Here is a 13,372-nt window from a genome sequence, read left to right on the forward strand (position 1 = left end):
TATAGTCATGAGTGGATTCACTCAACCCTTCGTCCAAGCCAGAGTTACAGCAGGCACATTGACTCGCTAGCGGTTTCAAGTGCTGAACAGCGCCGTAACCAGCCCCATGGACATGACCCAACGCGCGATGATGCCAATGCCCAGGCTCTGGTGGATCAGGGCAGGGTGCGTCGGGAGGCCAAGCTGGTGGCTCAGCAAGTGGCTCACCGACAGTCTCCTGTTTACCTGACAACCTCAGTGGAAACAAGCGTGACCTCTAAAACCTTGGGTGTGCCCTGTTTAGTGCCGGCTCTGCGTAACGAGCGTTTGCCTAAGGACTTCAAGGGTCCTCGCAAGGTGCCTAATTACATAACAGATCAACCTCCTAAGGCTTGGGTTGAAAAAGTTATGAGATGGCCATGGAGATGCTGGATGTTAGTGAGGCTGCATGTGCTAAGTATTTCACCAGGATGTTAGAAGGGTCGACTCGTACTTGCTTGAAGGGACTGCCAGCCAATTCTATCAGGTCGTGGGCGGAGCTGAAGGCTCGGTTTATTCAAAAATTTAAAGATACGTGCAAGCATGTATGTCGATCGTGGATTTGGAGTCTTGTGTCCAAGGTGAAGGCGAGTCAACAACCAGCTGGGTGCGCCGGGTCTCAACTTTCATACACTCATCAGATAATATCAATATCGGCTCAGTAGTTTTAATGTTGGAGAAAAATTATCGTTTCCTCCCTCTTAAACAGAAGCTTGGGCGACTTAAGTGCCATTGAGGTGACATGGGGGAGCTCATGGCAGCCCTTGTCAAGTATGCCGACTCTGATAGTACCAAGGACCCCGAGTCGGATGACAAAAAGACAGGCAAGGGAAAGAAGAGTAGTGGCATGAAGGGACAACAGTATAACCCGGCTGGTCAAGGTGGTAACGGTAAGCACAGAGCTGATGGAAATTTAGACTTCGTGGCCAACACTGGCGCACGGAATAATTACTAGCGTCGCAAGGGGAGGCCGGCTTAGTCTAGGTGGGGAGAACTCGCCCTCGAGGCAATAATGAATCAGCCATGTCCGAGGCATGGAACACATGAGAGGCCATCTAAACATTTGTGGAAGGATTGTTTTATCATGAAGGAGTTTCAAGAATTCCCATCATTTCTAGAATAACCATGGCCCGAATGGCGGCTCGGGATCCGGTTCTCATGGTCCGAATCATGGAGGCGGTGGTTCAAATTCCGGTTTTCAAGGCCAAGGCAACCAGGGTGGTTACAATCAACACCATAATCAGGGGAATCAACGGCAATCTGGTTATCAGAGTAACCCGAAGCAATTGAATAGTGGGCAGTACCACATTTTCACCATGAGTTTATGCAAGCGGGATCAGAAGCTCCATAAAAGGGCAGTGAACGCCATTGAGCCGGCGGTGCCTCATTACTTGCGATGGTATAAACACCCTATTCACTGGAGCCGTGAGGATCATCGCCCCGGGTTGATAATCCAGGTCATTTGGTGCTGGTGGTGGCACCTCAGGTTGGAGGATACAAGTTCACTAAGGTACTCATGGATGAAGGCAGTAGCATTAATATCCTTTATTATGAAACATTTCGTCGCATGGGATTGACAAACAAAAATATTAAGCCGTCGAACACTGTTTTTCACGGTGTGGTGCCTGGTAAGTCAGCATATCCAGTGGGTAAAATATCTTTGGAGGTTGCCTTTGGAGATGAGTACGATTCCAAATCTGAGATGTTGACCTTTGAAGTGGTTAAGATCAAAAGCCCTTATCATGCTCTGGGCGGCCGGCTTATGCTAAATTCATGGCAAGGCCTTGTTATATTTATTTGCAGCTGAAGATGCCGGGTCACAAGGGCACCATCACAGTGCATGGGAGTCGCAATATAGCCTTGGAGTGTGCAGAGGGCGACGCTGCTTATGCTGAGTCTGTCTGCGCCATAGAGGAGCTGAAAATTTATAAAGATAATGTTGACCCGGCAGATATGACGTCTTTGAAGAAGCCAACCACAGAGCATGATCCTTTATTGAAGTTTAAGTCGGCAAACGACACTAAGCTAGTTGACTTTGTTCCTGGCGACTAGTCTAATCAGTTCATCATTAGTGCTAATCTGGATCCAAAATAGGAAAGCGCGCTCATCGAGTACATCCATGAGAACTGGGACATCTTTGCATGGAAGCCTTCAGATATGCCAGGTGTCCCGAGGGAACTCGCTGAGCACACTCTCAATATTGATCCAAAGCTTAAACCGGTCAAGCAATTCCTTCGCCGTTTTAATGAAGAGAGGCGTAAGGCTATTGGTGAGGAGGTAGCATGGCTCTTGGTGGCTAGGTTCATTGTCGAAGTTTTTCATCCTGAATGGTTGGCTAACCTAGTGCTGGTGCTTAAGAAAAACGGCACCTGGCACATGTGTATGGATTATACGAACTTAAACAAGGCTTGTCCGGCTGATCCCTTTGCCCTCCCCTGTATTGATCAGATTATTGATGCTACGATGGGTTGGGAGCGTCTAAGTTTTTTGGATGCTTATTCTGGTTATCATCAGATCAAGATGGCAGTTAAGGATCAGGAGAAGACATCCTTTATTACTCCCTTTGGAGCCTTCTGTTACGTATCGATGCCTTTTGGGCTCAAGAGTGCCTAGGTAACTTACCAGTGGTGTGTTCAAAATTGCCTCCATGATCAAATTGGGTGCAATGTTCATGCTTATGTGGATGATATTGTGGTGAATTCCAGGAAGAAGGAGACCCTGATAGATGATTTAAAGGAGACGTTTGACAATCTCCGGGTTTACAAGATGATGCTTAACCCGGCCAAGTGTGTTTTTGGTGTGCGAGCAGGCAAGCTTTTGCGTTTTTGGTTTCAGAACGAGGTATTGAAGCTAACTCGGAGAAGATAAAGGCTATCACCCCCTCTGGCTAAGCCGGCGTGTATCAATGATGTTCAATATTTGGCGGGTCGTATTGCAGCTTTAAGCCGGTTCATAAGCCGGCTAGGTGAGAAGGCCATCCCTCTTTATCAGATGATGATGAAGACAGATCATTCTGTTTGGAGTGATGCTGCTGACCAGGCATTTGAGGCCTTGAAGAAAAAGTTGGCTGAGCCACCGGTTCTTGTTGCTTCCTTTGATAAGGAGCCTTTATTGTTATATGTGGCTGCCAATAGCCGAGCCGTCAGTGTAGCCATTGTGGTGGAAAGGAAGGAATCGGGCAAGGAGCATCCGGTTCAGCGGCCGGTTTACTACATGAGTGAGGTGCTTATTGAGTCCAAGCAGAGGTATCCACATTGGCGGAAGCTTGATATGGGGTGTTCATGGCTAGCTGGAAGCTCAAGCGGTACTTTCTCGGTCATCCCATCACTATGGTTAGTTCTGCTCCCCTAGGGGATATTATTCAAAACAGAGAAGACACATGTCAGGTAGCCAAGTGGGCCACTGAGCTTGGACCTCATGTTTTGAAGTATATGCCTCGCACACCATCAAGTCTCAAGCACTTGTGGATTTTTATCAATGATTGGACAGAGTTGCAGATGCCTGAGGAGAAGCCGAATAGCACATATTGGACTATTCACTTTGATGGATCTAGGCAGTTGGAGGGCTCGGGGGCTGGAGTTGTCTTGACTTCCCCATGAGGTGATAAATTTTCTTACGTTCTCCGGTTGATATTCCCTTGTACTAACAATGCAGCTGAGTATGAGGCCTTGCTTCACGGTCTTCGGATAGCCAAAGAGATGAACTTAAGCCGATGAGGTGTTTTGGCGACTCAGATCTGGTGGCTCAGCAAGTTTCTGGTACTTGGGATTCTAAGGATCCATCCATGGCAGCTTATCGCCAAGAGGTTGATGCTATCGCTGGCCATTTCAAAGGTTATCAAGTGGAACATGTTGATCGCAGAAAAAATGAGGCAGCTGATGCTTTGAGCCGGTTAGGGTCCCAGCATAAGCCGGTGCCACCTAACACTTTCTTGGATATTCTGCATAACCCATTAGTCAAATTACCTACAGAGGAGGATTTAGCTATTCCTAACCTGGAAGCACAACTGGTGGCAGCTCTTCATGTTATTCCTGATTGGACAGTTCCATACTTGGCCTATATGACCCGGGGCGAGTTACATGAGGACGAAACATTGGCCAGGCAGATAACCCGGTGGTCTAAGTCAGTGACTATTGTCAATGGAGAGTTGCATCATCGCAGTGTCACAGGGGCGTTTCAACGTTGTGTTTCTGCTGAAGAAGTCTGTGAGATTCTGCGAGAGATTCATGAAGGAGATTGTGGTCATCATGCTGGTTCTAAGTCTCTCGTAGCCAAGGCTTTCCGTCATGGGTTTTATTGGCTGACGGCTCATGCTGATGCTGAGGACTAGTCAGTAAATGTGATGGTTGTCAGAAATTTGCGCGACGAGCTCATGTGCCAGCTCAAGAATTGAGGATGATTCCAATTGCTTGGCCGTTTGCAGTCTGGGGGCTTGATATGGTTGGGCCTTTAAAAAGGTCCAAGGATGAAAAGACCCACGTCCTGGTGGCAGTTGACAAATTTACAAAGTGGGTTGAAGCAGAGCCAGTTAGCAAGTGTGACGTGGCGACGGCGGTTCAATTCATCAAAAAGGTGATCTTCTAGTTTGGTTTTCCCCATAGCATCATAACTGATAATGGCACTAATCTGTCCAAGGGTGCTATGAAAGAGTTTTGTCACCGAGAACATATTTGACTTGACGTATCATCAGTGGATCACCCCCAGTCTGATGGTCAAGCTGAAAGAGCCAATCAAGAGATTTTGCGAGGCATCAAGCCCCGACTAATGGTCCCTTTGCAAAGGATGTCGGGTTGTAGGGTGGAGGAGTTACCCTTAGTGTTATGGAGTATCAATACTACCCCCAACAGATCTACGGGTTACAAGCCTTTCTTCATGGTTTATGGAGCAGAGGCGGTTCTCCCTAGTGACATCCGTCATGATTCGCCCCGTGTAGCGGCTTATGTGGAAGCTGATAATGAAAAAGCATGTCAGGACGCACTTGACCTGTTGGATGAGGAGCGTGACCTTGCGGCGGCTCGTTCGGCGATTTACCAGCAAGATCTGCGCCGTTATCACAGCCGTCGGGTTAAAACCAAAACCTTTCAAGAAGGCGACTTGGTGCTCCGGCTTATCCAGGATCACACTGGTATGCATAAGCTATCCCCACCTTGGGAAGGGCCTTTTGTGGTCAGCAAGAATCTGAACAATGGGTCATACTATCTTATTGATGTTTGAGACCACAAGGACTCACGCACATCGGAGGAGGAGACCCGTCGGCCGTGGAATATCGCTCATCTTCGGCCTTGCTATACTTGAGCCACCGGCTCTTGTGATGTACATATTTTGATGATGTATATATTATAATGAAAATAATAAAGCCGGCAACCCTCATAATTCAGGGCCTCTGTCGTTTCATTTCTTTGAAATTGAGTCTTCATTTCATATAAAAGGCTTGATGCCCAAAGTTACAGGGACCAAAGAGAGTTTGATGCACAACACAACTCAAACATAGGTACCCGTTGAGCACAGCTCAGAATCATATCACTTGGGGGCTTCCTGTTTAATGAACATAGTTGTATTTACCCTTTTGTTTGGTTTGGACGCCAGGTGTATTCACCAAAAATCTGGGTTATCCGGCCTGTATCCAAGATGCTCTTCGACCAGGTAATCCTGGATGACCCGCCACGTTCTTAACAAGTCAATCCCTTAAATGAGACCCTAAACTTGTCAAGGTAAAAACATTGATTGGGTCATGAAAGAGCCGGCTTACTGAATGCAAGGAGAAGCTAAGGCTGATAAGCCGCCTTCCTTGAAACTTGGTTAAACCGGCCTATTTTGCACGATGCTACTCCAACCCCGCATACTCTCGATAAGTCAATCTTTTAAAGACCCTGGAATTATCCAGGTTAAAATATCGATTGGGTTATATGAGAGCCGGCTCACAGAAAGTGCGAATACTCCAGCGGCTATCATGCTAGTTTCATTGAAGAAGATATTTTGGCTCGGCGGCCTTGAAAGCCTCGTGTTTTTGGGGTTTTTTATTTATTTTATTTATTTTGTATTTGGATCACCTCCTTTTCTTACCATATGGTTTTTACAAGTCGGGCCAAGCAGCCCTGATTATGTCTCATATTTGGGATATTACCCCTACCCTGGTTACAGACTTTTATGGTCACCAGCGGAATTATACTGGGCATCATGACCCGCCCTGCGGTAAACCGCCAGGGCGCTTATGATTTGTTTGTGTGCAGTAAAAAAGGGATAAACAATTGATCTACATGATGATATCATGAACATAAGTTGCATAGCCTCAATTGGCGGATCACCAGTATCATGCAGAATAAAACATGCACGATGGCATGGAAGATCAAGAGTTTCACTAGCCTAACAAGGCATCTGGTGGCCCAATAAGAATAAATGTTTGGAAATGTCAACACAATAAAGTACTTTGCTTGATAAGCCGTATCATGACTGTTGGCGGGTTGAAGCCTCCGGGTCATCTTGTGCTTCTTCTTCATCTTCAGCTCCTTGATTATCTATCAGCTGGAAGTCAGACGTAGCCCAGTCGATACCAGTCCAATGCTCTAAACACAGCCTCATCATCAATAAGGTTTGATGGATCAATGTCAGGAGCGAAGGTATGCTTACGAGTTGGCGGGATGAGATCTGTCTCTTGATGAATTGGCGCTTTCACCTTCTTATTATCAGCACCATAAGCCGCCTGATACTATGATAGCTTGGTTTCTTCAGCTAGCCGGGTTGCCAATGGGCACATTGATCTTACTATATCTGCAAAATCGTCTGCACTGAAGGGCATCCCGTCTTCTTTTACACTTGGGCAACCATTGGCCATCCTCTGGTCAGATCTTTTGCCATGCTTTAGTCCAGCTTAGGGCAGTTAAAGCGCCGGCTCTAGCAGAGACTCATTTCAGCTCTTGAATCCTTTCGGGCACTACTGACAATCTTTCCAATGTCTCCTTGATAAGAGTAAGCGACCATTTTTTGTGAAGAGCGGCAACAATGGTCCGTTGAGCACCAGTATATAGTTGTTCTACCAGAGTGTAGACAACCTTCAACCGGACATGCATGTCTGAGCCCAAATTGATGCTTTGAGAGCCTGTATCAATTCATTTATTAAACTGGCACAGTTTATAGTAGATTCAATGGGATCAATGAAATCGGGCTTAATACTTACCAAAGATAGCTAGTGACATGTTAGTAATTTGCTGCTTTAAGTCGGATAGTTCATTAGTCACCGGCTTAAGAGCGGCTTCAACTTCTTCTGCTCTTTTCAGAAGAGCCGCCTTTTCAGTCTCCGAGCTATCTTTATCAACACTGAAGGACTGCTTGAGCTGCTCAATGTTTTCCAAAGAAATCCTCAATTCTGATTGGGCCTTGGATGTTTTAGATTGTTGAGTCTTTATGTTGGCCTTTAGATCATTGAGCTACAAGTCCTTCTCAGTCAATTCAACCTATGACATAAGCACACACAGACAAGATTACAATCATGATTATCCTTTGAAAGTTCTAAGCACAATACAAGTATTATCCTTGGCACTTGGGGGCTAATGCATATTGCTCTTTTTTGAAGACATTTTTTTCAAAGTCCCAAGCACAATACAAGTATTATCCTTGTCACTTGGGGGCTGATGCCTATTGCTTTATTCTAAGACAAATATATGACCCGGACAAACGAGGTAATCCAATTTATAAAAACTACAGATTGGGGCTGTTAATTTTAAAATAGGATGATTAATCCTGACTTATTCATCAGGGAGTAAGCCGGCCCTTGGGGAATACAGTTGCAATATTAATTCTTGTTACTTAAAGTCCCGGTTTAACATATTTGTTAAGCCGGCCCTTGGGGGCTACACACGCAAAGTTGAAGTGCTAATATTACAAGTCCCGGTTCATATTGAAAATATAAACCGACCCTTGGGGGCTACTGGATTTGATCTATGCAAATATTGAAGTTTTACAGTACATTCTATTCTATCATGTCCAATAAACTTGGCGGCTAAGGGAAGTATATTAATATATAAAGGAGTGGAAGTGTTTACCTCATAGCGCTCCTTCATCTTGCTTACTAAGCCGGCATTCAAAGTCGTGCCTGGTATATAGGTGGTTCAAATAACCAGAATGAAGGTCTTGGGCGCTGAAATGGGCATAGTTCTCCAAATCTACCTTCCACTTGCCTTTATCTTTAGCAGAAATTTCTTCCTTGGCACTGTGCCTGGATAAGATAGTAGGATGACCCGGAGTTGTGAAACCATGCCCAGTAATGGTAACATCATCGTCCTTTTCTTCTACCGGCTTAACAGGACTGGCTGTTTTGATAGGGCTTGGCAGATCAGTGATGGACGGGTTAATATTCATATGATCAATGTCAACATTGTGGTCTTCTGGTGGCGGATCATCAATAACATCTTCTGCAATTCGATGAAAAGAAATTGGTTGTTGTTTCTCTGATTCAGATGGATTGGCATCGTCGGCCGGCTTATTCAGCTTGGCCTTCTTGCTGGTTTGGCCTGGCCCCTGAAAATAAGAAGTGTTAAAGAGATCAGTGCAATGATCAGGTATAAGGTCTAAATAATTGAACATATTCTTACCCAGGTACAGTCTTGAAGGCTAGGATTTGAGTTCCCGTTGACTCGCCAAAGGAGGAATGAGAAGTCCCGTCATAGTTTGAATCAGACGGGTTAAGAGGTTGTCGGAAATAACCCGCCTTGGGATAAAGTATATCAGAAATATGTAAGTCCTCTAGGCGACGTTTGCGAGCCGACGTGTTTGGTAAGACGGAGGAAGTAATTACACCACCACTATGCCGGGTGGTGCAGCGAGCTTTGTGTTGTTGTTTCTTCAAAATAAAGTTGGGATCCAAGTGATCTAGAGGATGAGAAAAGCTTACTTCCGGCTTGCTTGTCGGGTTTTCTGTGTTGGTAGAGGCTCTGAGCTGGAGGAAAGAATAATTACCTCTACGTCGCCTACACGGCTGGCTTCTGCGTTGCCTGAATAACAATCATTGTCAATGAGATGTATAAAAAAAGAGCCAAGTGAATCAAGTTCTACCTCTGGTTCATCATCATCATCAGCGTCTCGGTAGTTTTCTTCTTGCTAGGTATTTTGGTGACCTTGGTTTTTGTACGAGCCGGCTTAATCGGCTTATTCTTGCAGTTTCTTCTTCCAAATTGGAGAGTCAGCCTGTTAAGGTCAAAAAGATCATGAGTGGGTATAATTATTGAAAATACTTATGGAGCGGAAGATGTGCAAACTTACGGCCAGCGGCTTGTTGAAGGTGCTAAAAGGACTAAGTCATGTCTTCCTTGCATTCTTTTAAAGGTTCGTTCAGCAATTTCTTGGTGGCTTCATTGATTTCTGCATCGGACAGTTGGATGTCACAGTGGCGCTTGGGGATTTTTCACATTGCTAGTGTATTCACGCATTAAGCCGGGATGACGGCTTAATGGCAAGATACTCCAGGACACCCAGCGCCAGACAAGGTCGACGCCTGTTAAACCATTGGCCATAAGGGCTCTAAGCTTTGAAAATGATGGTGCATATTTGGCCCGCTCCTTCATAGTGAGGGGAGTGGATGCGTGTTGCTAAGCCGGTGATCGCGGTAACCGGGTAAGGGATTTTCGTTGGCTGGAGATGTGTCTTGACAATAGAATCAAGTCTGGTTCAGTCTTTGGGGTGACTTGGCAACTTAGCATAGGGAAAGTTGACATCTTTCCTCTTTTGAATCGGAACCCCACCGAAGTTCAGTGTTGGGCCCATCAACAAATTCAGTCTAGCGGTTTAAATAGTAGAACACTCTGAATAAATCAACCGTGGGCTCCTCTTGAAGATCAACTTCGCGGAACACTTGGAAATTGCAAATGTTGGACACAGAGTTGGGTCCGATATCTTGAGGCTGAAGTTGGAGGAAATGAAGCACATCACGGAAGAACTTTGAGCCGGGTGGGATGAACCCCCGACTCAGGTGATCAGCAAAAACAATCACTTCTCCATCCTTGGGTTTAGGAGGAAATTCTTCACCAGGGACCCTCCAGTGAATGACTTCTTTTTTGGCTAAAGCGCCAGTTGCAACATAGTTGTTCAAGTCTTCCTTAGTTACCCGGGACTGGACCCAGTTACAAGCAGAATATGGCTTAGCCATTGTCGATGAGATGAAAGAAATATTGTGTCGGTTCAAGATTATATGGTTAAGCCGGCTGATGAGTTAAACAGTGAATAACAGTAATGAAGCGTGCATAGGTATTAAGACAGAGATTGACATTGAAGCTATAAAGAGGAGTTATTGGCGACTTAAGAGGGGACTAATGGTATCTGGTGGGTTACTATTTCTGTGTGAAGCCGCCCAAACAATTGTTGATTTACAGATCTAAGAAAGGGAAAATTAATGAGTGTTGGAAAAATAGGTTTCATAGATTGATATCATAATTTTGGATCTACAACGCTTCAAATAATGGAAAAAAAATCAAGACCTAGGTTGCAGTGCCTGAGCAGTTCATATGTACAGATTGGAATTTTTATGCAAAAGGAGATGACCTAATAATGAAAATAAGCGTTGCGGCTACCACCGCGCAGGAGAGGTACCAAGTTTGAATAAAAAATAAGTGCTACAGCGAAGAACGAAGATGAACTTCGAACGAACTCATGGAAACGACAATAAGATCTATGGGAAAAGAAATAAGGAGAAATCACCAGAGCTGTTGAACAGCGGAGGCGCGCAGCTGAATTCTGGTTAGATCATCTCGATGCAGCGGCCGTGGTTGAGGCAGAGGCAAAGGTTGATGGCGGCGGCAGAGCTCGGGTGCTGAGACGACGCAAGGTGGAAGATAGACGAAGAGGCAAGGAGGGGAAAGTGAAAGGGGCCCCTGGCCCTATTTATAAGACGAAAGGATAAGTGACTTGCATGGGAATCGAGGAGGTTAAAAAATAGATATGTGATGGCGCGTACGCCTCAATTTTCCAAGGTTCATTAAAAGAGAAGGTATATTAAGATTTGAGATTTATGTAATATTAATAACAGGTGACGTCACAGCGGGTTGCCACGATCTTAGAAGATGACGTCATGGCGGGTTATAGGATCTCGCAAGAATAAATGAAGAAGGATTTTCCTAAGTGTTGAAGATTGACATGAACAAGTTCAAATCAACCTGGGGCCTAATGTTGGGGATATAACTATTGGGTATGACCCACCCAGGAGGGGCCGGGTTATACCAACGACGGTTCATCAAGACAAAGCCCGTGAAGATATTGAAGATGGCGGTTCATGAAGTGGACTTGCTAAGGGCCTGAAGCCCAAAGGCGACTTAAGGCCCATAGGTGTAAACCACCATATATGTATGACTTGGATGGTAAGGCAAGTATAATTAGTCACCAAGCCGGACACATTGATGATGAGCCGGCTGGGACTCTGTGAGTTATCAAGCGTCAACCTGTGTATATAAAGGGACGACCCGGCGACGGCTTAGGACAAGAAACAAGAGAGATTGAAAGCTAGGTTAAGCATATTCTCTCCCTGGTAATCGAAATCCAAGCAATACCACCTCAACTGGAGTAGGATTTTACCTTCATAGCAAGCGGCCGAACCAGTATAAACTCCTGTGTCCTTTGTCCCGTTTAACCCCTTCAAGCTAACCTAGTTGTGATGGCTCCACGACTAAGTCCTTCAGCTAGGACATCTGCCGTGACAATTCCACGACGGTGCCGATAAAATCATTGTTGTTCATGTTTGAGAAGTCACATAATTTGGTGTTCTCTTGAGTCATGATAACCACACAACAAGATTGCACTCAAAAACAAATCCGGCAAGAAAACGGTGAACGGAAAAGAGGGGCGAATAAAACATCAATTTTTTGTGAAGTTGGGGAGAGGAAAACGAGAAGCAAATGGAAAATAATGTAAATTGCAATGAGATGAGATTTGTGATTAGGAACCTGGTATATGTTGAAGATCCTCCCTGGCAACGGCTCTAGAAATTGGCACGTGGCCGGGAGACTACCTTGACTTGATCCTCCCCGGCAACAGCGCCAGAAATTCCTTTTGATGTCGCTTAAAGCTACGTCGGTATTTCCCCAAAGAGGATGGGATGATGCAACACAACGGTGGTAGGTATTTTCCTCAGATATGAAAACAAGGTTATCAATCCAGTAGGAGAACCAAGCAGCACAATGTAAAAAGCACCTGCACACAAATAACAATCTCTCGCAACCCAACGTGTTAAAGGGGTTGTCAATCCCTTTTCGGGTACGGCGCCTCAAGATAGGCAAACGGATGTGAGGTAAATTTGTAGTAGATTGATAGATCGAATGCCAAACAAATAAATAAGAATAAATTGCAGCAAAATATTTTTGGGTTTTTGGATTAAGAGATCTGAAAATAAATGGCAAATAAAACAGATCGCAAAGGCAAATAATATGAGAAAGAGACCCGGGGGCCGTAGGTTTCACTAGTGGCTTCTCTCGAGAAAAATAGCAAAGCGGTGGGTGAACAAATTACTGTTGGGCAATTGATAGAACTTCAAATACTCATGATGATATCCAGGCAATGATCATTACATAGGCATCACATCCAAGATTAGTATACCGACTCCTGCTTGCACTACAACTATTACTCCACACATCGACCGCTATCCAGTATGCATCTAGTGTATTAAGTTCATGGAGAAACGGAGTAATGCAATAAGAATGATGATATGATGTAGACAAGATCTATCTATGTAGAGATAGACCCCATCGTTTTATCCTTATTAGCAATGATACATACGTGTTGGTTCCCTTTCTGTCACTCGGATCAAGCACTGTAAGATCGAACCCACTACAAAGCACCTCTTCTGATTGCAAGATGAATAGATCAAGTTGGCCATACAAAACCCAAATATAGGAGAAGAAATACGAGGCTATAAGAGATCATGCATAAAAGAGATCAAAGAAACTCAAATACTTCCATGGATATAAAAAGATAGATCTGATCAGAAACTCAAAGTTCATCGATCCCAACAAACACACAGCAAAAATGTTGCATCATATGGATCTCCAAGAGACCATTGTATTGAGAATCAAGAGAGAGAGAGAGATGAAGCCATCTAGCTACTAACTTAGGACTCGATGGTCTACAAAGAACTACTCACGCATCATCGGAGAGGCACCAATGGAGGTGGTGAACCCCATCCGAGATGGTGTTTAGATTGCTTCTAGTGGTTCTGGACTCTGCGGTGGATGGATGAATATTTCATAGACTCCCCTAGGGTTCTGGAAATATTGGGGTATTTATAGAGCAAAGAGGCGGTCCGGGGGCACCTGAGGTGGGCACAACCCACCAGGGTGCGCCTGGGCCTCCTGGCGTGCCCGGGTGGGTTGTGCCTCCC

Source organism: Triticum urartu, chromosome 1 (assembly GCF_003073215.2).
Source record: "Triticum urartu cultivar G1812 chromosome 1, Tu2.1, whole genome shotgun sequence".
Lineage (NCBI taxonomy): Eukaryota > Viridiplantae > Streptophyta > Magnoliopsida > Poales > Poaceae > Triticum > Triticum urartu.